The sequence below is a fragment of the Petaurus breviceps genome, unplaced genomic scaffold (genome assembly GCF_028583685.1).
Source record: "Petaurus breviceps papuanus isolate PSGF00001 unplaced genomic scaffold, PetGlider_PUasm1.0 76, whole genome shotgun sequence".
Taxonomy (NCBI): Eukaryota; Metazoa; Chordata; class Mammalia; order Diprotodontia; family Petauridae; genus Petaurus; species Petaurus breviceps.
The window spans coordinates 19,129,504-19,154,319 of NW_027186473.1; the positions used below are offsets into that span (position 1 = coordinate 19,129,504).

Below are 24,816 nucleotides of genomic sequence, written 5' to 3' on the forward strand. Positions count from 1 at the left end.
TTGTAGCAATTCAAAACAAGGAAATGTTATTTAGTCTAAGAATTAACCTCACAAATTTATTTTAAGATTGCTACTTTATTAAACTGGGCTTTTTAAAGCAGTCCATCCATATCTTGTAATCATTATAATAGTATATTTTTTAATATTAATAGCAAAACTATTTTGTTGGGTTTCTCTTTTTGGGAGGTAGGAGGGGGAGGGAATCTCATCTTCTTTCCCCTTCCTCTTCCTTATACTATTTCATCTAATACTTTCTCATGTTAAGATTATAAACTCTGAGCACTGGGAGGGATTTGAAGTACCATCTTACTCAAATGATGCTTCTTTCCCTATTAGTTTTACTTATGTCAGGTCTTTCTTACTATTAACTAACCTTGGGGGACTCCTGTGTTTAACATTGATTAAGAACCTATTATTAATGTACTGGTTGCTGGAGGCAAATATGAAGATAAATTCTCTGTGACTTGGATAGTCTAGTGAAGTGTTTCTCAAGGCAACCCTTTGGGTCCTTGAAGTCCTTTTGAGGGGATCTGTAAGGTCAGAATTATTTTCAAAATAATATTTAGATGTTTCTATTTCTAATGATATCCATCTCATTCTGCCTTACAGCAACCAATTATGAACTTTTCAAAGTCAACTCTTATATTTTAGAAATGGGCAAATATAATAAATCAGAGTTTGATTTCTTTTTTGTCTACACTTAAGAAAATAATTGAGAAAATATTCATAATGCAGATTAAACATGAAAGCGTGTTATAGATATGGATATAACCCACAAAAACAAAAGCTGGGGTGGGGAGGGGCAGGGAGGGATTGTCAATACTTTTTAAAAATATAAAATGATCCTGAAACACAAAAGTTTGTGAGCTTCTGGTTTAGCAAATTGTTTTCATTCCTTAATTTTCTAACCCACTTTTGAGACTTCGAGAATAACAGTTCTGTTATTATAGATCCCCATAGTAGGTACAGCATACAGGAGCACGGTAGTAGCATAATGCCAGTTCCTAAGGCAGTTAAGTAGGATCTCCTTCTTGAATAATTACATTTGATCTCAAAACAACACTATGAAGTGACTGCTTTTATTAAAATCTCTATTTTGCAATTGAGTAAACTGAGACTCAGAGTAAGCCATTTATTTACAGCCATAGGAGTTTATAATTATCAAAGACAGGATTTGAAACAAGGTCCTCCTGATTCCAAGCAAAATCTTACGCACATCAGGTTAATTCATGAAAGAATGCATGCTTGAAACAAACTATAACACACAAATAGGAAATCTTTTACTTGAAGCTTGTGGACTGTGGACAATTTTTATCTACACTTTCTTAGTCTCCACCGAATGTTGTCAAATATGTGGTGGTGATTTTCAGGTTACATTCTAAAGTCAAGGTATTATGATACATAAAAATATTATGAGAGGCATTTTTCCATGTATGCTTTTGATGGTATTCTGGGAAATGATGAAAATATTTCACATATGTACAAAAATTGCTATGTATATCATTAGGGAAAAATAAACATCTGCCCCCCACCCCGCAGGCACCTAGGCAGAGCCCCCTCTACTCCACAAAATGCAATTAAATTATAATGTTGTATGCTAATAGTTTAAAACACAGATTAGCAGATGAGTTTGTATTTACAAGTTGGTGAAAGCTAAAAAGAGGATCTCCCGATATTTATTTTCAGCTGTAGAAAAAGGCTATGTGAAAATGTAACTCCATCTAGAAGACAGTTTTATTATTTAGAATAAGCATGATTCAATAAGGAATTTTAACTCAATTAATAAAGTCTTTTATAATACCCTGCTAAAACTTGAATTGTAAACTGAGGCAGCCTAAATAGCATAAAACTGTTTAAAAGGTAATTCTGAATTTATTTTCCCCAGTAAGTGGTATTAGTTGGCCTAAATCCAAACTTGTGCATTGTGAATTGGTAATATTTGCTTCATTCTGTCTTTAAAGTACACATCAACAGTATGGCTGGTATTAATTTTCAATTATATTCCAAGCACATACTTCATGCAGTAGCTTCCTAATAATTTTGGTGTCACAATTTTACTTTCAGTTTTCCATGTTGCATTATAAGTGAAAAGCAAATGCAAAGCAAGTGTCTTACGAAAAATGATTATCTCAAAAGTGTTTTCTAGCTCTAAGATATCATGTATGATTTCTGAAGCTGGGAATGCCATACAAGCTAACAGCATTGTCACAAAAGGTTTTTTTTGAAACTTTTAATTGTTGGGTGATGGGGTAATTATTGGTGCTGTATGGTCTCTGCCCTAATCCCCTCCTTAGCCATTATTGTACTGCTTAAACGAAATGGATAGAGGAGTTTGGTTGAGGTTAGAATGAGGAAAAAGAGAGGGAGATTATGTAAGTAAATGATGTCTGGCTTCCCTGCTAAGGAAACCAAAGGAGAAGCCTGAACCATACAGCCCTCTGGTAGAAGGGGGGTAAGACTTGGCCAGTCATTAACCTCTCTTAAGACCTCTTTAACTACTTATCCATTTACTTTCAGCAAACAGGCTCATTCAGATAATTTCCACTGCCAAGCAATCAGATCAGCAGCTCTTGCTGCTGACAGCTAAAGCAGTTCAGTGAGGGGGAATGATGTGAAGGAGGTAGGGGGGTGGGAAAAAAGGATTTCCTTGCCACAGTACAGGAGGCAGAAAAGAAGGTCAAAAATACCACATTTTACTCCAGGATGAGGTAAAAATTAAAGGGTTTCAATATTTTGTCAAAACTGTGAGACATGCAGTCCAGTATTTTGTCTCTAAAACTGGAATATGGCCTTTTCTATAGGACTAAGAAGTTTCGTAAGATCATTACTTACTCTCTTAAAAAGGATTTTTTAATGCTGATGGTTTTTGTTAGACATTTCTGGCTATCTCAGTTTCTCCTCTTTCCCTTTCCAAATAACATCAGAGAATTTTGTCTTTTCTTGTTACAAAAAGCAAAATAAAACAAAAACAAGCAAATAGAAATGTAAATAGAATAACTGACCATCTGCCTGTATGCCAAGAGCAGAGAAATCTGTATAAATTGTTCTCTGAGACCAAGATTAGTTATTTATTTTAGAGTGACTTAAATTTCTGTTTAGTGTTCTTCATTTACATTATTGTGCTGTCTGAATTGTTCTCTTCCCCAATTGCACTTTTATGGGTCTTAAATTTTTAGCTTTCAGCCTCCAAGGAGGAACCTCCTTGTTCTATTGTGTGGTGCTCTTGAATAAGCACCTTTAGACTTCTGCCACATCCCTCCATGACTTTAAAGCATTTAGTAAGCCTAGTGAGCGTCAGCTGGTAAAATAGAAAGAACTCTGGATTCAGAGTGTGAGGACCTGGGTGGGAATCCTAGCTGTCTCACTTAATAACTGCCAAACCTAGAACAAGTTATCTCATCTCTAGGATTCTGTTTCCTCATCTATTAGAGGAGAGAGCTGGTTCTGAGTGTTTTTGGGTTTCATGAATCCCTTTGGCAATCCGGTGTAGCCTATGGACTCCTCCAAATTCTTGACAGCATATTGAAGTTAATCTTTTTTTTTTAATTTCTGTACTTAAGGAATAAAACAAGCAGTTTCATAACATAGTAGAACAGGGGAAAAAAGATGATTGCACATGAAACAGCAAATCTTTTATGTGCAGTAACTTACTTTTCCTTTTAAATATATATTAAAGTTTATCATGTGACTTTTCCCCTTTTATTTCTTCCAAACCCCAGATGCCTGTCATTAGACACATATATGTTTATATATGTATAATCATTCCATATATTTCTATTTATTAGTTCTTTCTCTGTGAGAATTATGTGTAGCTTAGGGAATACATGTTCGTAATTTTGTTTTCATGTATATAATGACCAAGTCACAAAATTCTCAAACCAGTTCTTAAAGTAATCATTCATCAGTTTAACTTAACAAGCATATATTAGGTACCTACTGTGTGTAAAGTATTCTAATATGCAGCCTGGAATACATTTAAACAAAGACTTCTTGAAGAGATGGCCTATATATTTTTCTTTATATATTAGAATAAATATTTTGAAGAACAATCATTTATATTAAGAAAACATTCCTATGTGTCCCAATGATGTGATAACCAAAGAGTGGATAATTGCTATTCTTCAGTAGTGCTGACTTAGGTTTTCCTTTTTCATAAAAAAAAATTCATTTTATAGTTCAACATTAATCTATTTACCTAGTTAATTGGTGTATTGGTAGTTTTCAACCTTTTTGATTACAAAACCACATTTATGTTCAAATAATTTTATGGAGCTCAACATGATGATGGTAAATGAACTACAATTTTTTAGAGGGGAGGCAAGTCTGAACTTGTGATTTTATCATTATAAGGACATTTCCAGTAAGGAAATTTTCTAACAGTTATAAATTAGCAATCATTCTGAATATCTGTACAGTCTCAGAAAGTTACCTGTAACTCTGAGCAATTAAATTACTTGTTCAGGGTCCAAAAGTTGACACCTCAGAGTTGGGATGGGAGTTCAGGTCTTCATGCCTCTGAAGTTGGATTACTACCCAGTGAACCATGTCACCTCTCAATTGAGCTACTATTGGGATGAAAATGTACAACAAAAAGAGACAAATATGAAGTCAGCAGCACTTTTAAATGAATTTATATTTCATTAATCATAATAGCATACATATAACCTTTAAAACATACCAATATACAGAATATGTGTTCGAGATACTCTACTGAAATGAAAATGTTTGCTTATTTATTGTACTATTCCATTTAATGAACTGAACTCCTAGGAATTATTGATTCCTCAGAAGTCTAAAGCCAATTGGAACTTTTTTATACGTCATTTTTGAAAATTGTAATTTGGTTGATGAAATTTCCCCTGCTTTTTGTCTTCTTCATTAGAATTATTTCTCATTGCATCTCCATAATTCAATTCACAAGAACAATAATCGCTGGTATTCATAGGGTTTTAAAGTTTGCAAAACACTATATATATATATATGCATGCATATATAGTAGATATGTTGATATATGTTTATGTATATATGCATGTGTATAATATCTTCTCATTGGTAGATTGGTAAGTTATTTTTGACATTTAACCGTTTTTAAATTTTTTTGGTGGCAGTCATTTCCCCCCTAAACTGAAGACCATACCTCATATATAGTCCAGCTGGAGTAAAGTATAAGGACATTATCACTTCCCTTCTTCTAGACACTATTATTACAGCCCTGGGACATGTCAGGTTTTTTTGGCTGTCACATACCACTCACATCACAATCATGTTAAGCTTTCCATCCATAAAAATTCCCAGACTTTGTTGTTGTTTGTTTTGTTTTGTCTTAATTTCAATTATGATGTTTCTTTTTAAATATGACAGCTGTTTTAGTATGGATAGTAGAACATCTGTGTAAGCACCAAAATACTTTATGTGACTTGTGTTAATCCTGAATGTAGAGATACGTTCTGTTTTAATACTACTTTTATTCTCTGTGGAATTTATTACTTTAAACTCATAAAAATTGATTATGTATATATATGTATATATACATATATGTATTTTGTATATATACATATATATATATTGGTATGGTATTATCTGTTAAGGAAAATTAATAAATGCAGAAGAATCAAATGAAACCATTATAAAATCTGGCTGGCAAAGAGTTTACATGCTACTGAAAATTCAATGAAGCTGTTTTTCAAACAAAAAGTCAGCTATGTTTAGATATGTGAAATATCTATGAATATTATACTGGTTGGGGGGAGGAATCTATAGTAATTTAAACAATTTCATAGAAATTATAATTTAGAAGTTTGGGGGGTTTTAGGAGGTGGAGGGTGCAAGAATGCCTTGACATGTTTATTAACAGAAAACTACAAAATTCAAAAAGCTTTATACATATTTACTAATGTCATTATCACAAGACTGACCTAAACCATTTAAACTTCCAGGAAATCAAAATCTTATGTGTTACTTTATTATATTAAATATTCATTTCATTGAAATAATTTCTAAGCTCATTTTTATATAGCATCCATATAATTCAGGATTTAAGATTCTCTTGATGATCTCCTGTAACAGAAAATTCCCTACTATTCAAGTTAACCAATTCATCTGTGGAATTGTTCTTATTAGGAAGCTTTGCCTCATCTCAACTGAATTCCTTATCTCATCAACCTTCATGTTTCTTCTAATTTGATGGTGAAGCAAAACAAGTGAAATTCCTCTTCTCCATGAAAGCCCTTCAAATGTTTGAAAGCAGCTATCTTGTGCCCATTAAATCTTTTCTTCTCCAGGCTATGTGTACTCATTTCTGTGAACAAATCCCTCCATGGCATAGTTTTGATTCCTCTCCCCAGCTCCTTAATAGCTTCCTTTTTTTCCAATATTTTTCTTAAGATGAAAAACCATAACTGAACTCAGTACTCTGTGGCAAGGTTCAATGTGAAGAGTACCTCCTTTATTCTAGACATCATATTTCTATTAATACAGTCTAAAATTACCTTAGCCTTGGGGGGGTGGTGGTTTCTATATCACACTGTATGCTCATTTAGAACTCTTCTTTTGCTAACACCCCAAAGTGTTTTTGTGTGTTTTTACATGAATTGCTGTCTAGTCATGCTTTCCCCATCCTATATGTGTGCAACTGATTTATTTTATCTAAGCAGGATACTTCACATTTATTCCATTTAAATTTCACCATACTTTATGGTATTTTGTGATCTTTTTTGGATCCTGAATTTTTAACCTAAAATTTCCTCAGCTATATTTTATCTGAAATTTTAAAAGCCCTATTTCATATGAGGCATTAACTAAAATAATGAATGCAGAAAAGCCAGGGACAGAGCCATATGGCCCAGCACTAAGGATTTCCCTGAGTCTGAAAGGAAATAATGAAAAGGTCAAAGGATTGGGTTGATGGACACAGATTTTTTACAATATAATTTCCTTATAATGTTTGAGAATTTGTGACTCACCAAAAGATCAAAGACATTCATATATTTCCATAGCAAAGTATGGCTTTATTTTTGGATTATCCCATTCATTGTTTTTAGAATGGTTGAATAAATGGTTCCCTCTGTGAGAGACCTATGCATTTGAAACATCTGCACTTTGGGGCTAGGAGATGGGGAAACTCTCATTTCAGGATTCTTAAGAAATATAGTATGTAGTCCAGTCTAATAGCAACTGTTTTGTGTCCCTAATTTATTTATGCCAATTATCTGTACCTCTTTGCCAATTACTTCTGTAGTTCTGTACTATATAAAAATTATCGCCTTCATTTTATAAATCAAGAAACCAAGGCTCTGAGAATTTAAATGAGTTTCCCATTAGAACATAACTAGTGGATGTCAGAAGCATCCAAAATCCAATTTTCTCCTTACTCTAAGGCCACTCTTCACCTTGCTATGTTACACTGCTATAATCTCCTAACACATTGTAGAAACATACAATGCTGAAAAACTAGTACTCACTCCCAAAAACCACTTTGGCTTCATTGGCACATTATCGGTAAACCTTTTTTATACTCAGACTATTTGGATGTCGGCTTAGTTACTGCAGAATGATAATGCACTAGTATAAAAGTATTAACAGTGCCTTGATACAGTTTCCTTCCATTACAAATGTCTACACTAATATTATGAAAATTAAAAAGAAAACATATATAAGAATCCCTCTAGGTGATATATTATTGACTTGTTTTAAAACATTGTGTTATCATGTTTTAGTAATGTTATCTATGTTTTATTGTATTTTTATTTTGTTAATTTTTTCTACATTTAATCTATTTCAGGTCATATTTGGGAGTTTTGCTAGCCACTATGAGCTCACATCTGCTAGGCTAACATTCTCATTTATCAATAAGTGGATTTGATTGATTCAATTAAACATGCAGCATTAAGCAGCAACCGTTATGTCGGGCACTCTGCTAGGCAGTAGAGATACAAAGGCAAAAATGAAAGCCCTTGCCTTTTTGGAGCTTACATTCTATTTTTGAAAGGAAACATCATTTAGATTTAAAATAAATACAAACTATATACAAATTCTTTGGGGAATCAGTCAATAAACATTTATCAATTGCCTACTATAACCTTTTAATCCAGAAATATGACTACTGGGTCTGTATTTTAAAGTTATCAAGGAAAAAGGAAAATGACCCATAGGTATAAACATATTTGCCACAGCTCTTTTTGTGGTCTCAAAGAATTGGAAACTAAGGAGATTCCCATCAATTAGGGAATAATCAAATAAATCATGATATGTGATGTGATGAAATACTATTATGCTTTAAGAAATGATGAAGGGGATGGTTTCAGAAAAACTTGGGAAGATTTATATGAACACATGCAAAATGAAGTATACAGTACTTGGAGAACAATTTACACAGTAATAGCAGAAATATAAATATAATAAAACCAGGAAAGACAACTCTGGTTGTTTTGGGTAGTGTCATGGTAGTGATCTTCCATGGTCACAAAGGACTCATGATGAAAAATTGTGTCCACATCCAAATAGAGAAATGATGGACTCAGTACAGATTGATATATATCTATTCTCTTTCTTTTTCTCTATTCCAGGCACTATGCTAAGTGCTAAGGATTAAAAGAAAAGAGGGAGCAGGTAAAAGGTAGTCCTTGCCTTCCAAGAGCTAAAAATCTAATTGGAGACACAACAACCAACCAAATATGTACAAACAAGCCAGGTACAAGATAAATCATTAATGACTAAAAGATGGGAGGCACTAGTAGCAAGAGGGGTTGGGAAAGAACATTAACAACTGAGATTGGCTGGATAGCCTTCCGATAGCAGGTGGTACTTGAGTTTAAGTATGAAGGAAGCTAGGGATTCTCTGAAGGAGAGGCGAGGAAAGAAGGCATCACAAGCCTAAGGGTCTATCTCTACAAACAGAGGAATGTGTGTTATCCAAGAAGCAATAGGGAGACACTGGAACTTCTTAAGCCAGGGAGTGATATGGTCCTAATGCTGCTTTTGGAATATTATTTTGGTCAGTTGTGTGGATCATAATGAAAAGCAGAGATTAGAACCTTGGAGACCAAGTAGGAAGATACTGGGGAGATGAGAGAGGTGATAAAGATCTACACAAGTATGATAGTTATGTGAATGGAGAGGAGACAGACTTGAGAAATGTTGTAGTTTGAATTGATGGTACTTAACCCATTGGATTTGGGGGGTAAGGGAAACAGACAAGTTGAGAATGACTCCCAAATTGTCACCATTTGTTACTGGAAGATTGTCTGTTGACCCTAATAGAAATAAAGAAGTATGTATATTCGTCATCTAACCATACAAAGAGGAAACTTTAAAATTTCTATATGTAAAACATATGATTTTTGGAAAAAAACGTATTCCACATTACAATTCCTCTTAAAAATATCAAATTGATTTAACATTCATTTTACTAACTTTTATTAATGGTTAGAGACCAGCAGAATCAATGAAATGCCAAGGCAGGAGGAGGAATATGAGAGCATGCTTATTTATGCAAAACCTCATTTAGCCTCCAAAATGAAATTTAACCTGCAGCTCTAAATCCATTATCATTATTTAAGTTTACATACTTCTCTTTCACTTGATTTTTAGTATGCCAGATAACAATAAAAGGAGAAGCCTTCAGACTTAATCCAGGAAAGATGGTGAATAGGGACTGGAAAGTGAAATCTCTAGAATATGAGTTGAACAGAACCCTTAATAAGTATTTCTCTGTTCTGCTCTGCTGGAATAAGAGATAACCCTCTTTGTAGGTCATTAAGTTAATCAAGTCAAGGATTTCTATGTATTGTGGTTCTTAGCATTCACAGCTACAGTTTGCATTAGGAAGCTGGATCCCCCACCCCCCAATTCAATTGATATGCTGAATAAAAACTTCCAGCCTATAAAGCTAAATATCTAATAAGCCACATCTACTTTGTAGCTGAGAAGCAATCAACAACTTAATTATGGAATGGTTAATGTAATAAAAAGAGAGAAATACTATGACTCTATATTGCAGAAACATGGAAAAGGAGCCACACATTTATAACTTCTCTGGGCTACCTTGAACATCATGACTATAATATTCTAGAAAAATCATTATTGCCATTAAAAAGTAGCACCATTTTAATCATAGGATCATAAAGTTTTGGTATTGGAAGGGACTTTAGAGCACATCTAGTCCAACTGTCTCTTTCATCCATACATACATATATTTTATAGATGAGGAAATGAAGAGATGAAGTGAATTTTTCAAAGTCATACAACTAGTAAATGGCAGAGCTGAGATTTCTTCCAGCTTGACTTCAAAGATGTTTCATTATTTCATTCATTAGTTAGCAGCATTCATGAAGACTAAAGACCGATCATATAATCCCAAACTGATTCTATCTTTCCTGTCTTTTCATGGATGCCTTCTGTCCATCTACCAGTAGGTTTCAGGTGGGAAACAGATTATGCCCTGCTTTCATAATCTATACTTTATAATTTTCTCTTTTTCTATTGGTATTTGGTTTTCCATTTTGTATGTTATTTTAAAATTTTCATTCTTTGCTTTCCTCCACTACTGTTTCTAAATTATCTACAAAGGTACACCCTACCCATATATTAAGGGTGCATTTCTTCTTGACTATCTCTATTTCATTCATAAGGTAAAGCTTTTGATGAGATATTATATAAAATAGTTGAGTATCTATAATGAGATGTTACATTTGTTCTGTTTCCTAATTTTAAGTTGGTATCTTTGTACTTTTGATGATCTACCAAAATGAAGTTAAAACATGATAATTGTATTAAAAAATATACAACTAGAGTCTTTGATCACATCACTAGAATTAGCAAAAGCCTCAGTATATAATTTAAAGTAGATATCACCTTTCCCGAGTAGAGCTTTTGAAATTACTTAAATGCATGTTGAATAGACTTCATAAAAGTAAACATTAGAAATAAAGTACAAGTAGTTGTATTAGAAAAGCTATTCAGAAGAAAAGCATATTATGGTTTCAAAAATTACCAGGTTAATTTAATATTATTATTAGATCTTTTTGTCTTTCATGTTAAAACAAAATTTTAACATTTCTTGCCAATGATATGTCTCTAAACTGTGAAAATATGTCCTGATCTATATATCTTTAGGAAGTAAATTTTAAAGAATATCAATCTTCTACTTTATGATTATGATGTTTAATTTTAGATTTAAATTATTTTATTTCTATAACATTTCCCTTTTTTGGTAAATAAATAAGTTTGATATCCCAGATTTTCTCTCCCATGAATGCTTTTATTATGATAGTTAGCCTTTGGGTAATTAAGATAACTAAGTATTCAATTTAGGGACATACAGTAATCCTTTAAACATTAAAATGTAACAGGCATCTTTACTTTTACTTTTAAAAATCCATTCAATTAACCTCAGGAAATATTTATTGTGTCTCTTATATATACCAAGTGATAGGCTTGGTACTGGTGAAAGAAAGATCAAAATGAAACAATACTGTCTTCTAGGAGCTTGCATAAGACTAAGCATGTACAACATATATGTAAACAAATGTAGTAAGGCAATTAAAAAGGAAGAGGGCACTAGCAGTCGGGGGATCAGGGAAGGTTTCATGGAGATAGTAACACTCGAATGATGCCTTGAAAGAATGATAAAGATTCTGCTGCAGTGGAGATGAGGTTTAGTGCATTTTAGGGATCCTAGCAGGACAACGAATGGAATGTTTAGTTTAGAGAGAATACAGTCATCCAAATAGGATGAACCTTTCTTTCTGAAGGGGATAGGAAGGTGTAATGCTAGAAAAGTAGATGGGAACTGAACTCTTTGGGCTGGAGGGTGGGAACCTCAAATGATGGACTGAAGAGTTTGTATTTTTTCTGTTGGTGATAGGGTGCTATTAAATATTTTTGTAAAGGGCGATAGATATGGCCAGAGATGTGTCTTAAGATGGTTGACTCAGCATCTGGGCAGAAAATAGAATGAAAAAGGAAAGACTAGATAGAAGATCTATTCAGAAACTATTGCAGTAGTGCAAGAGATAAAGGGGGCTTGAAATAGTGTGATGACTGTGTGAATAAATATAAAAGATAAATATGAAATATGTACAGATAGAATAGATAATATTTAACAGCTGGTCAAATATGGAAAGTGAGGGGAGAAAAGAGTCAGGAATTTTTCCGAGGTTTGGGAAATGAGTGACTGGAAGAGAGAGGGGGAAAGGACTGAAAAATAATAAGTTCCATTTTGGATATGGCAAGTCTGAGGTATCTGTGATTAGAGGACATATCCAGTAAATAGAAGTTCATCACAGACATTTGGGAGTTAATTTTAAACTGAATATGTAGATTTGAGAGTCATCCTCATAGAAATAATATTTGAGCCAGTAAGAACTTATAAAATCTCTAGAAGACTTCAAATAAAGATGGTAGAAAAGTGCTAAGAATTGAGCCTCAGCAAATGCCAAGCGATAAAAGTGTTAGAGATAAAGAGTGATCAAGAAAAAGGCATACTAAACTGGAGTAAGAAAAATAGAAGGAAAACCCACAGAGAGCAGTTTCATAGAAGTCAAGGGGGAAAGAGAAAGTCCGGGAGGAGGAGATGATTGACCCTATTAAAAGAAATGGCCAAGTCAAAAATCATGAATATTGAAAAAAGCCCATTCAGATGTAGCAGTTAAGAGATCCTTGCTAACTTTAGAAGGAGACATTTCAGTCAGGTGATTGATTCAGAATCTAGGTAGAAATGAATATAAGAAGAAAAAGTGAATGCAGAGAGTTTAGAACCTTTCTAGAAATTTGTCAGTGAAAATAAGAATAGATATAGAATAGTATCTTGAGTCATCTAGTCATCAAATACATGTGGTTTTTGTTTGTTCTTTAGGAATAAGGTAGACCTATATATTTTATAGGAAATGGAGAGAGATTGAGACACTTTCTCTACATCTTCGACTTCTCTGTTGTTTATATCAGTCTTTAAAGAAGAGGTGTCCTTTGTCCTTTCCAAGTAAACCATTCTACTTGGGCTCTTGATTATATTGTCTTCCATCTCTTTTGGGAATTTGCACAATAAAAATTCATCTTCCCAATATCTCTTGCTCCCTTCTCACTTGCTCTTTCTTCTCTCTCACTTTCACTCCTGCTTTATCTTTCCTTCCCTTCTAGCTCTTTTTCTCCCCTTCTAGCTCCCTCCTCCTCTCATTCTCTCTCCATGTTCCTCTACCTTTTCCTCTCTCCATTTTTCTCTGTCTCTTTCTGTGTCTCTGTCTCTCTTCCCCTTCCTGTTCACTCCCTTTCCCCATCTCACTATTCACACAGTCATCACACTGTTTAAAGTATTTCTCTGTAGAATTTTTTTTTTCTTTTTCTCTGGGGATATTATGAGAGATAAAAACTGGATCTCTGATTTAGTGTTGTAAGAACTTTCTATGAGGAAACTCCTCAGTGCAGGGTTAGCATCATCCCTGTCACCTCTAATCTTAAAGAATTACCTTGAATATTAAGAAAATAAGTTACTATCCCGTGATGCATAGAGCCTGTATGTGTCAGAGATGAGATTTGAAGTAAGGCCTTCCTGCCATGGAAGCCAGATGTGTATGAAACAGACCATACTGCTGCTTATGGTGTTTTGTTTCCCATTCTGGATCATTTCTGAATTATCTTTGCTTCATTATTATGAATTTCTTATCATTCTAAAGACACTTTTGAACTTACTCATGCCTCTAAGATATTTGGTTAATTTCTAATTTTATAATGTGCCTCTAAGTGTTTAGTAATTATATGGACATAAGCATAACAGTGGGTTATATTAACAATTTAATTCAATCTAACTAATATTTATTAAACTCCTATTAAATGAAAGGCACAGTGCTGCATATAGAGGATAGAGTCACACACAAAATATGAGATACTATATGTAAAGTGCGTGGCAAACCTTAGAGCAGTATATAAATACTACCTATTATTTTATAATTATTAGTTATTATTTATCAAAAATGAGATTGTTCTTGCATGCAGAAGTTTTCATTCTACTTGGGGATACCATATGGATACAGAGAAATACATGAACTAGGATATTGAAGAAGACTTTATGTTGGATGTGGCACATGAGCCAATTCTCAAAATATACTTGGAATTCTAGGAGGGAGATGTCAAGAGAGAATGCATTTTATTGGAGGACCACCTGCATTGAGACCTAGAGTTAAAACATAAAATTTTGAATTCATAGGACACCTAGTAGGCTAGTTTGGATATAAAATAGAGTGTGTAAAAGAGATGAGATAATTGGAAAGTTGTCATAGAACTTTGAAATTGGAAGAGATCTCAGAAGCCATCTGGTCCATCCCAAACCTAAACAAGAATCATCTCTCCAACTGATCTGATATGTAGGCATCTGAACTTTGCATTTTAAGTTACAATTAAAAAAGGCATATGATTTAGAGTCAGAAGAATTGGGTTTGAATGCTGGCTCTACCACTTACTACATGTGTGATCCTGGGCAAGTTACATCCCTTCTATGGGCCTCAGCTTCTTCATCTTTAAAAGACAGCTTTGCAATCTTTCCTCTAAAGCTACCTCCATGTAAATCTATGGCTCGGTTGGCTTGTGAACTCATGAGGCAGCTCATTCTCCTTTTACATAGCTCTAATGGCTAGCAAGTTCATGCAGTAAACATTATGCCCTATGAGGCCAAGGAGAACAAGTCTATTAATTCTTCCATGGACAGCTCTTCAGATGATTTAAGATAGCTATTATTGCTTACCCTAAGTAGGAAAGAGCCAAATTGTAGACAGCTCAAGGCAGAGGAGTTTACATTTTACTTTAGAGGCAATAAGGAATCCAGAATAGATATTTGAGCAGGAGAGTTCTGTGGACATACCCGCTATGAGGAGGATATATTAGAGAACAGAGGCTAAAAGCAGGGAAACTAATTAGAAAGGAATCAGAGTACTCTAAGAGCAAAGTAAGAGACCAAACTCCTAAACCATATTGTCTGGGGAAAAGGAACTAATGTGAAAGCAGCTAAATAGTACTTATAATATACAGAAGACATTAAGTATTTATTCAGCAAATTGTCTTAAATAGTAAGAATCTAGTTTATATGCGATACAACTCTGTTACTGATTTTAAAGATGTTTGAAGCATTTTTTTTAGTTGCTACATGTAATGAAACACCAAGATATAATTTAGTGAATAGTTTCTAGCTCAGCAAAGGACCTCTGAGATCCAACACCACCATTTTTATACATAAGGCTGCTCAGTTCATGAGAGATTAAGTGTATTGTTGAAGGTCACCCAAGTAGTAAATGTTTCATTCTACCTGTTCTTGATATATAAATCCTATAGATTTGAAATGGGCCAGATGGCCTCTGAGATCTCTTCCAACTTCAAAAGACTTTGATAACTTTCCAAAGGTGGGATTATATGTGTGTATCTAAATGGAAAATACATGAGATTATTGCAAAATAGAAATCACTGCTATTGAAACGTATTGTTTTTGCAAAGATGTACGCATCTCATGGAACAGCGGGTAGGTTGGAAATATGGTTCCAGCACTGAGTAGGAGGATAGATCATTTGAAGTTTGAGTTTTCTAGATCTAAGATTCTCTGACTGATTCAAGCAGTACTTTCAAAATGAAATACTGGAATTAGCAAAGAACATTTCCAAGTAAATACTCTATTGTTTGCCAGTTAATACGAAAATGCAGGAAACATGACTTGGTTGTGTAAAATGTTCGAAAGTTTACAGGGTTGGTGAAAATCAATAACATTGCAAATAAAATAATTTCATTGATGAATGAAAGCCTGATTCCACTTATTTCTCAAGTTTTTGTATTTACTTTTCCTTACTAATGACTACTTTACTTTTAAGTTTGGGGAAGGCTCCAAAAAAAAAAAAAAGCATTACTCCAGTGAGCCAAGAGTATCATTGTTCAAAAAAAAAATTGCTATACCATTTTGTAATATATACTTAGATTTAATTCTAGAACAGTCAAAAAATCATTAGATAATTACTTTGAATCATTAACTAGATATAGATATGTATTAAAGGTATACTAATATAGATACATATGGCGATTGGAGAAATTATTATAAAAACCCATTTATAAAATGTAACATCATAGCAGTCTAAAATGAATTTAACAACTTAGCAGGTCAGTTATCCCCCCCCCAAAAAAAGTCCATTCCAATGTGATTTGGTACAAATATTATTTCCCTCATTCCTCATAGCATCATACTCCTTCCCCAACTCCATGAATTTGAAACTTCAATTAATATCATATGCTCACCACTTCCAAAAACTTCAGTTTTACTGACAGATCTATGAAAATGTATATTGTGTGCACATGCATGTGCATGTGTGCACCTATGTGTGTGTTTATAGGCAATGTAGGAAAATTCAGGAGGTAGGGGTATACTTGGATATGGTCTGTTCATGGTGATTTAATCCAAAAAGTATCTTAATATTTGAATACTGCTTGATTTATTATATTACATCATGTTTATTTAGAAGAAATGTTCTCATGCTATCAAAACAGACTTTAAGACTAAATATTCACTAGCATTTTCTTTCAGTTGTTTGTCTCTAAACCAAGTATATACATCCTCCAGTTTTTATATCCTGGCCAAACACCTACTCTTAATGATTATTTTTGGTAGTTGTTTGAATTATGGTAATACCAGAAAAACTTTGTGGGATGAACTTCTTGGTTTCTGGATATCACTGTCATTTCCTTTTGAATGAGGCAGTCAGAGAATATTTAATTTTCTTTTCCATCACCCTACTGCAGCTTCCCTCAAGTTAAGTGGCTTCCCTATAAGCTGACGCAAGAATGCCCTATAATTAGACTACAGGGAATGTTAGAGAAGGAAACAGTTAGCTTCTTTTCTGCCCCAAAGAGACTAAACTTGTATCTCTGCAACATACTCATATTCATCTCTCTAGAGAAATAGAACTTTAAAGTACATACATGCATATACACATTTGCACTTAATTGAATACAATCAAAAATCTATTGCCAACCAGTGATAGACAAATTCCTCATCTATTGGTAAGACAGTATTTCATTGTCATGAATATAGCTCTCTCACGGGACTGGGTACTAGAAATGACAGTGTGAAAATTAACCTTAAACACCAAAGGATGGAAACATGGAAACAGTGTTTTCCCTTTAATGTGGTAAAGAACTGATGATGTAAGTCCTCATATATTTATTTCTCGGAGGAATCAGTGCCTATGGACCTTGGTGAAGCTTTACAAAATTCAAATTCATTGGAAAAAAATTAAAAATACAGAACAATCATTTTTGCTGTTATTGAAGCTAAAAAGGGAGGAACTTCTTAATTATTTTGTCATCAAAATTCTGAAGAAAGCTCTACTGATGTAATTACTTTTGACATCTTATTTTGAGGCATAAATATGTAAACAAGTGTATAGATACATACACACATGACCTACTAAAGTGTAAGCTTCATTAGAGCAGAGACCATATCTTATCTAAAATTCATATTACTACCTTTGTCCAACAGAGTTCAGTGAATAGAGCTAGTACTTAATGTTAGTTGAATTGGCAAGAAAAGTTCATAATAGTTAAAGTACAATATTCTTGTTGCTATTTCTGACAAAACTAGTGAAATCTTGGTCTTGTCTCACTGTCATAGCTAACTTTTCCTTTATAACTCAGTGATGCCATGAGGCTGGTAGGTGGTAACCCAGAAACTTATATTTGATGCCATCTTGACACATGAGAAAACAGACTGTTATAAGCAGTGACTGAGAATTCTTACTAACTCATCTCTATTAACAATACCCTTAATATATTCTTGTAAATACTCTGGTGAGTGCTACAAAATCTACATGGTGAAAGATAACCTTGGAATTAATAAATACACCAAGAACTAATTTTTTTTTAATTTTCAAGTTATTATTTCTATAGTATAAGATCGTGTAAGTAAACCCTGAATCAGATTCAAGCAGAATCTAGTTATTTTGTTATAATTCTGATTTTGAGGGTGACTTCTTACATCATTTAACATCTTTTTGATCACCTATAGAACACATTTGTATAGATATGTGTCTGTGAAGTTCATAATCCATCAATTCATAACTGATTACTCTTAGCGATATTTCTCTCCTTTTCTTAAAATCTCTTTTTCTTTAAAATCTTTTTTCTTAAAATCTATTTTCCTTCCCTCTTATTACATCATACAGCTTCCTCTCTGTTTCAAAGAAGGGGAAGGAGATCTTTCCAAACCTTCAATCCAAGGCCATATAGGATAATTTGGGGTTGGAGTGGGATGTAATAAGACCAACCACATTGACACTTCCCTCTACTCTCCCATCCCACTCCCAGTTCTGTGGAAGCTAGAAGCAGGGGAAGGAGAAACTGTCATGAGAATTACGCTCTCAGTTCCCATAATCTCAAGCCCTGTGGCAGCTGAAGCACTAGTTGTCCATCTATGAATGAGCTGGGCAGGTTTCTTGGAAATGGAGTTAGCCATATTCCCATGAAGCTAAATATACATAGATACAATAGATACAGGATGATCTAGGGCTTCATAGCAAGTCGCCCTAGCAAGTCACTTCAAGAGATAAAATATAAGCTACAGGATAGTGGCAAAGACATAGGAAGTTGAAGTCAGAACAATCTCTTCAAGGAACTATTTTTAAATAGTTTGAAATAGAGGCTAAATTGTAACATATAATTGCTTTATAGATTGTTCACTGTATTTTTATATGCCTGGTAATGCATAAGGAAGCCATTGAAGTCATTAAAAAGAAAGATGAGAAGCTATAATGAAAGGTACAAAGGGGAAGCATTTAAAGCAGTTAAGGTTCTAAGTTCATTTTCTGTAATAATTCACAAACCAGGCATAGTCTTTAAAATTGGATGCTGGCTCAAGGAATAAATAAGGAAAGGTAAATTGTTCTAGAGGAAGAATAAATAAAAGTTCAGTATAACCAGATTATATCATTAGAAGCAGAGAATGAGGTTAATGTTTGCATTAAAAGTGTTCTTCCGAGGGGTGCTTTCTATGTGTTTGAGGAACATAATTTGACTCAAAGCATAACCAAATACATAGGATGATCATAAACTTTAGAACAGTTTTACTTTACTTTTAAAGATGGGTCAATTTCTTTCAGTTTAGAAATATTGCTACTATAATAATATTTTTAAAAAGATTAACATTTTGCCCATGTTTCTGTAAGTTATATATTATTGGTTTAAGTTTTCTAGAGATGATAAACACAAGGTAAGGAAAAATATGATATAGTGGGTAGAAAGATGACATTGGATTTAAGAAAGGCCAGGGTACAAGTGTGACACATATTAGCTGTGTGACCATTGTTATGTCATTTAATTACCTATTGAAGGCATCTCCTTAAGGCCAGAAGTTATAGATGAATTGTTGATCAGCATTGGCAAAGGGTATTTTCACCCTTGGAATTAAATACTCCAATAAATGGGAGAGATAATGAGGGGGACAGAGAGGAAAGAGCAACAGAGAGAGACAGAGATATGCACAGATAGGTGTGTAGAAATCCTCTACTTAGAGAAAAACTTGTTTTTTCTGGGCTCCTATGTGTCCAAAAAATGTATGACTTATTTGTAATAGCAAATGCTAAAACAACAGCAGGATGACCCAGTCTAGAATTTCTAACTTAGTCTAAAACTATCAACCTCCTTTAATGTCTGAACTTAAATCTAGCTCAATTGATGTCAAAGTCAGGAATAGCAACTTTGAGGAATCAGGGCAACTCAGGGACGGTAGAGGATCATCTAATGTCCTCTGGGGCCGTTCTCTTATCTCTTATTACTTATGCAGCTAGATGGTACGATGGATAGAGCACCAGGCCTGGAGTTTTCTTGAGTTCAAGTCCTACCTCAAACACTTAGTAGCTGCGTGAGCCTGGGCAAGTCACTTAACCTGGTTTGTCTCAGTTTCCTTATCTGTAAAATGAGTTGGAGAAGGAAATGGCAAACCACTTTAGTATATTTACCAAGAATACACCAAACTGGGATCACAGAGAGTTGGACACAACTGAAATGACTGAACAAAAACCACATACACATATATGCGTGCACATACGAAAACTCCATCTTGCTGCTATGGAAACTTACTTTCCCCACTTGATTCTTAGAAATTTCATGGAATGAAGAATGTAAGGAAACATAAAGAGATTTTATGTTTGCTTTTTTTAGTGTATAATTAAGAACAAATGAAATAAGGCCAAATGCTATTTTCATGCCTTGTTTTTTTCCCCTTTGTAGACCATCATGATCACGAGGCTTGAGAGTTTCATCTCACCAAGACTCTCCTTTCTTTAAAATCTTGTTTCCCTTGAATGTATTTGAGCTTTTAGTCTAGTGTTCCCTTAGAGGTTCTAATAGGATGATTGGGAAATCCTACATATGGGTTGGATATTAAAAATTCTTAATTAAATGATTCAGAAAACAAGCCCTCTTCTTAAAGCAGTCATGCAGAAAGGCTATTTCTATACTTCAGGGAAGGGAAGAATGTCTTGTAGCATTCTCATGATGGATAACAAATTAGTTCTGTCTCTTACATTAGAAATAATGATAAAACATTGGATTAATGGGATGGGCCCTGGGAAAGAGATTAATATAGTTACATCCTGACTGTATCTTAGGGATATGGACATTGTACTCACCCAAGAAAAATGTATGTGCATTTAAAATATTGCCTTCTTATTATTTATTTCGCAGGAAAAGTGAACACTGTCTCAGTTTTTAATGCTTTTCACTCATTGAATACAGATACAATCTGATTTATTTTGTTAACCATTCATGAATGCTGAGTTTTCAGTTCTGAAATGCTTCTAGTCGATGATAACAACACAATAACAGAGATACAATTGTAACCAGTATTTAATTTGGAAATTATCATAATACCATACTGCTAGTGTTCAAATATGTAACTACCCCCAAAACATTGTAGTTTAGAAACAACAGCTTCAGAGTTCAGTATTTGAGTGTTTTTTTTTCTACGCATTTGAAGGTACATTAACTTACAAAGAAACCATTATTTTTTATTTAGTTCCTTTAATCCACATGCATATAAACTATGAGACAATTTCTTTCTTAAAAAAAAATAACATTATGAGATAGGCACCTCAAATGTCCTATTTTGTTGTTTGGCAATTTGGGTAATTTAGTTCAATTTAGCATGGTACTGAGTTATTTGGAAGGGTCTTGAAGTCAAGTAACTTTCACATAAGACAATTATGCCATATCTAGTCTTTTGTATTGATTTAGATGTTATTTCTGCTTTTGTGACCAATTTTTTAAAGGATACATTTGAATGTTAGAAAAATTATTCTTCCTACTAAGATTTAAATAAATGTTATAATTAAAGAAAAAGTTGATTTTCCATTATATCTCTAACAATATCAAAAATCTCTTTAGAATTCAATACTCCAAGTTCATTTGGTTCTAAATAAATTTTATAATAAAATAATTTGGAAAGGGATGTATTTTAAAATGGCATTTAATTTTTTTTTTCCAATTGCATATAAAGATAGTTTTAAATTTTCATTTTTGGGGTGGCTAGGTGGCACAGTGAAAAGAGCACTGGCCCTGGAGTCAGGAGGGCTTAAGTTCACATCCTGTCCCAGACACTTAACACAAAACTAGCCATATGACCTTGGGCAAATACCCCAATTGCCCTACCTTCCCCTCCAAAAAAAGGGCAAAAAACAATTTTCGTTTTTAGAAGATTTTGAGTTCCAAATTTTTCTCCCTCTTTCCTGCCTTCCACCTTCCCCATGACTTCGAGCTATTTGCCATAGGTTATACATGTGCTATCTTATTAAACATATTTCTACATTAGTCACATCATGAAAGAAGAATCAGAACAAAGGGGAAAAACATAAGAAAGAAAAACAAAAAACAAAACAAAAAAAGTTAAAATTATATGCTTCAATCTACATTCAGATTCCATAGTTCTTTCTCTGGATATGCATAGCAATTTCCATCATGAGATTTGTTTGTTGTTTTCCATCATGAGTTGTTTTTGTTTTTTTTTTAATTGTCTTGGATCATTGTATTGCTGAGAAGAGCTATAGGTGATCATCACACAATGTTGCTATTACTGTATACAATGTTCTCCTGGTTCTGTCTGAGTTCATGTAAGTCTTTCCAGGTTTTTCTGAAATCTGCCTGCTCATCATTTCTTAGAGCACAATAGTATTCTATTACATTCATATATCACAAGTGGTTCAGCCATTCCCCATTTGATGGGCATTCCCTCAATTAAGTTTTCAATTCTTTGATACCAAAAACAAGAACTACTATAAATATTTTTATACATGTAGGTCCTTTTCAGTAGGGGCCATATTTTGAACAGATAGTTAGATGGCACAGTGGGTAGAGTCTTGTGTCAGGTGTCAGAAAGACCTGAATTCAAATCTGGATTCAGATACTTACCAGCTGTCTGACCCCAGGTAAGTCACTTAACCCTGTTTGTTCCAGTTTAGTCATTTATAAAATGAGCTGGAAAAGGAAATGATAAACCACTCTAATATCTTTGCCAAGTAAATTCCAAATGTCATCACAAAGAGCCAGGCATGATTGAAAAATGACTGAACAATAACAACAACAAAATATTTTAAAGTCTGAATAGATGGAAATGAACACTGGATTCAGAATCACAAATTGTGATTCCAAGTTCAGACACTGCCATTTACTACTTATTTAACATGACAAGTCAACATCACTAGATCTCACTTTCCTCATGTCTAAACTGAGAGGGTTAGGCAAAAAATGTATAATTAGCAACCTTGACTATAAAGAAGAGTTGAGAAAAAAATCCTTCCTTTTGTTGAAGAGATGAGTAGGCTGGAAGAAGATAATGTTACCATATACCATCAAAGGCAATCTACAAGTTGGTTGCTAAAAAATGTGTTTTTTCTTTTTTCTATCTTTAGATATTTGTTACAAGAGAAATCACTGAGTAGACTACTAAAATATATTTGAATATATATGTATATATATATACATACATACATACATACACAAATATATATATATATATATATAATATACATCCAGTTTAAAGAATAAACTATTATAAGGGGATTAGCCTACATAATCTCTAAGGATGCTTCCAGCTTTTATCTATGATCCTATATTGTCATTTAAAATGGTGATAGATGAGGGGAGGCCAGGTAGCAGAGCGAGTAAGAGCACTGGCTCCAGTGTCAGGATGACATGTGGATCAAATCTGGGCTCAGATACTCAGCACCACACCCAGAAATAACTGGCCGTGTAACCTCGAACAAGTTACTTAACCCCAATCGCTTTAAAAAAAATGGTGATAGATGATAGTAGCTTATACTTGGAAAAGACTTGAATAGGCATCTCAAAAACAGAATATATTTTACTTATTTTACATATATCACTGTATAGGCTTATATATTTGTAAAATAAGAGTATCCATTTTTGTCTGAGAAAATCAATGTAATAACAGTAAAAAGAGAATAAATGCATAAGAGCTAATATGGGGATAGTTCAGTCATATGCATTAAATTATATGTAAATTAAATTTTCTTCCCTATTTGAAATATAGTCTCAACTAGAATAAATTATCAACTTTTAAACATAATTTTAGAATTTTTTTTCTTTTATCACTTATGTTTCCCACTGTATTCTTCCCTCCCTTCTCTTGGAAGACCATCCTTATAACAAAAAAAAGAGGGAAGAGGAAGAAAAAATAATAATCAAAAGTAAAAAATAAAAGGTCTGACTTCATATGCCATACTATACACCTATAATCTCAATTACACCTAAACAAAAATATCACTGATATTTTACAAAGCAACATATTGATCCAAAATTAAATTTAACTTTTAGTTTCCAAAATCAACTGGGAACATGACATTTCGGAACATCTAAAGTTAATTTTTCCAGGTTTAGCAGTATATTTTATGTTTAATGAAACCATGTATATGTCGAAAAGAATATCATTATGCAAAAGTATTTGGGTACACAAATTATATTCAGAACATATTTTGCCTAGAGCTAAAAATCTAAAAATGTAGGGTAATATATTCTGTCCAAATAAAGTTGTGTAACATGGGGGAAAATATTCATTTAAATCATATACACATCCATCTATGAATAAATCACATAAACATTTTCCAAAAAAAAATCACATAAACATTCTTTATCCTTTCTACAACTAAAAGATAGAATTTCTAACATATCTCTAATATACAATGCCTCTAATACTTTAATAAATACTTGGGGGTGGCCAGGTAGCACAGCGAGTAAGAGCACCTGCTCCAGTGTCAGGATGACCTGAGGATCGAATCTGGGCTCAGACACTTAGCACCCACCCAGAAACACCTGGCCATGTAACCTTGAGCAAGTTACTTAACCCCAATTGCTTAGGGGCAGCCAGGTGGCTCAGCGAGTAAGAGCACTGGCTCCAGTGTCAGGATGACCTGGGGATCAAATCTGGGCTCAGATACTTAGCACCACACCCAGAAATAACTGGCCATGTAACCTTGAACAAGTTACTTAACCACAATTGCTTTAAAAATAAATAAATAAAATAAATACTTGATCCTCACATAACAAAAATCCATCTTCAGACTTCATGCCTCTGTGTGTGTGTATGTGTGTGTTCATTTATTTATTTCTTTATATGATGTCTACCAAGTTTGGAATATGTACTCTCCTCGTTTCTGCCTTTTAGAATTCTAAGCTTCCTTCAAGTTTAGTTAAATTGTCAAATTCTCCAAGAAATATATTGCATTCCTCACTATTGCTAGTCCACTTCTCCTCCAAACCACCAGTTTTGTATATATATTTTTGTTTACT

At 33.6% G+C, this 24,816-nt stretch overlaps 1 protein-coding gene across 7 annotated transcripts in view; it reads left to right on the plus strand.

Moving 5' to 3' along the window:
• ADGRL3 (adhesion G protein-coupled receptor L3) overlaps nucleotides 1-24,816 on the plus strand; it is a 1,002,012-nt gene that overhangs the window by 535,145 nt on the left and 442,051 nt on the right. The window lies entirely within an intron of this gene.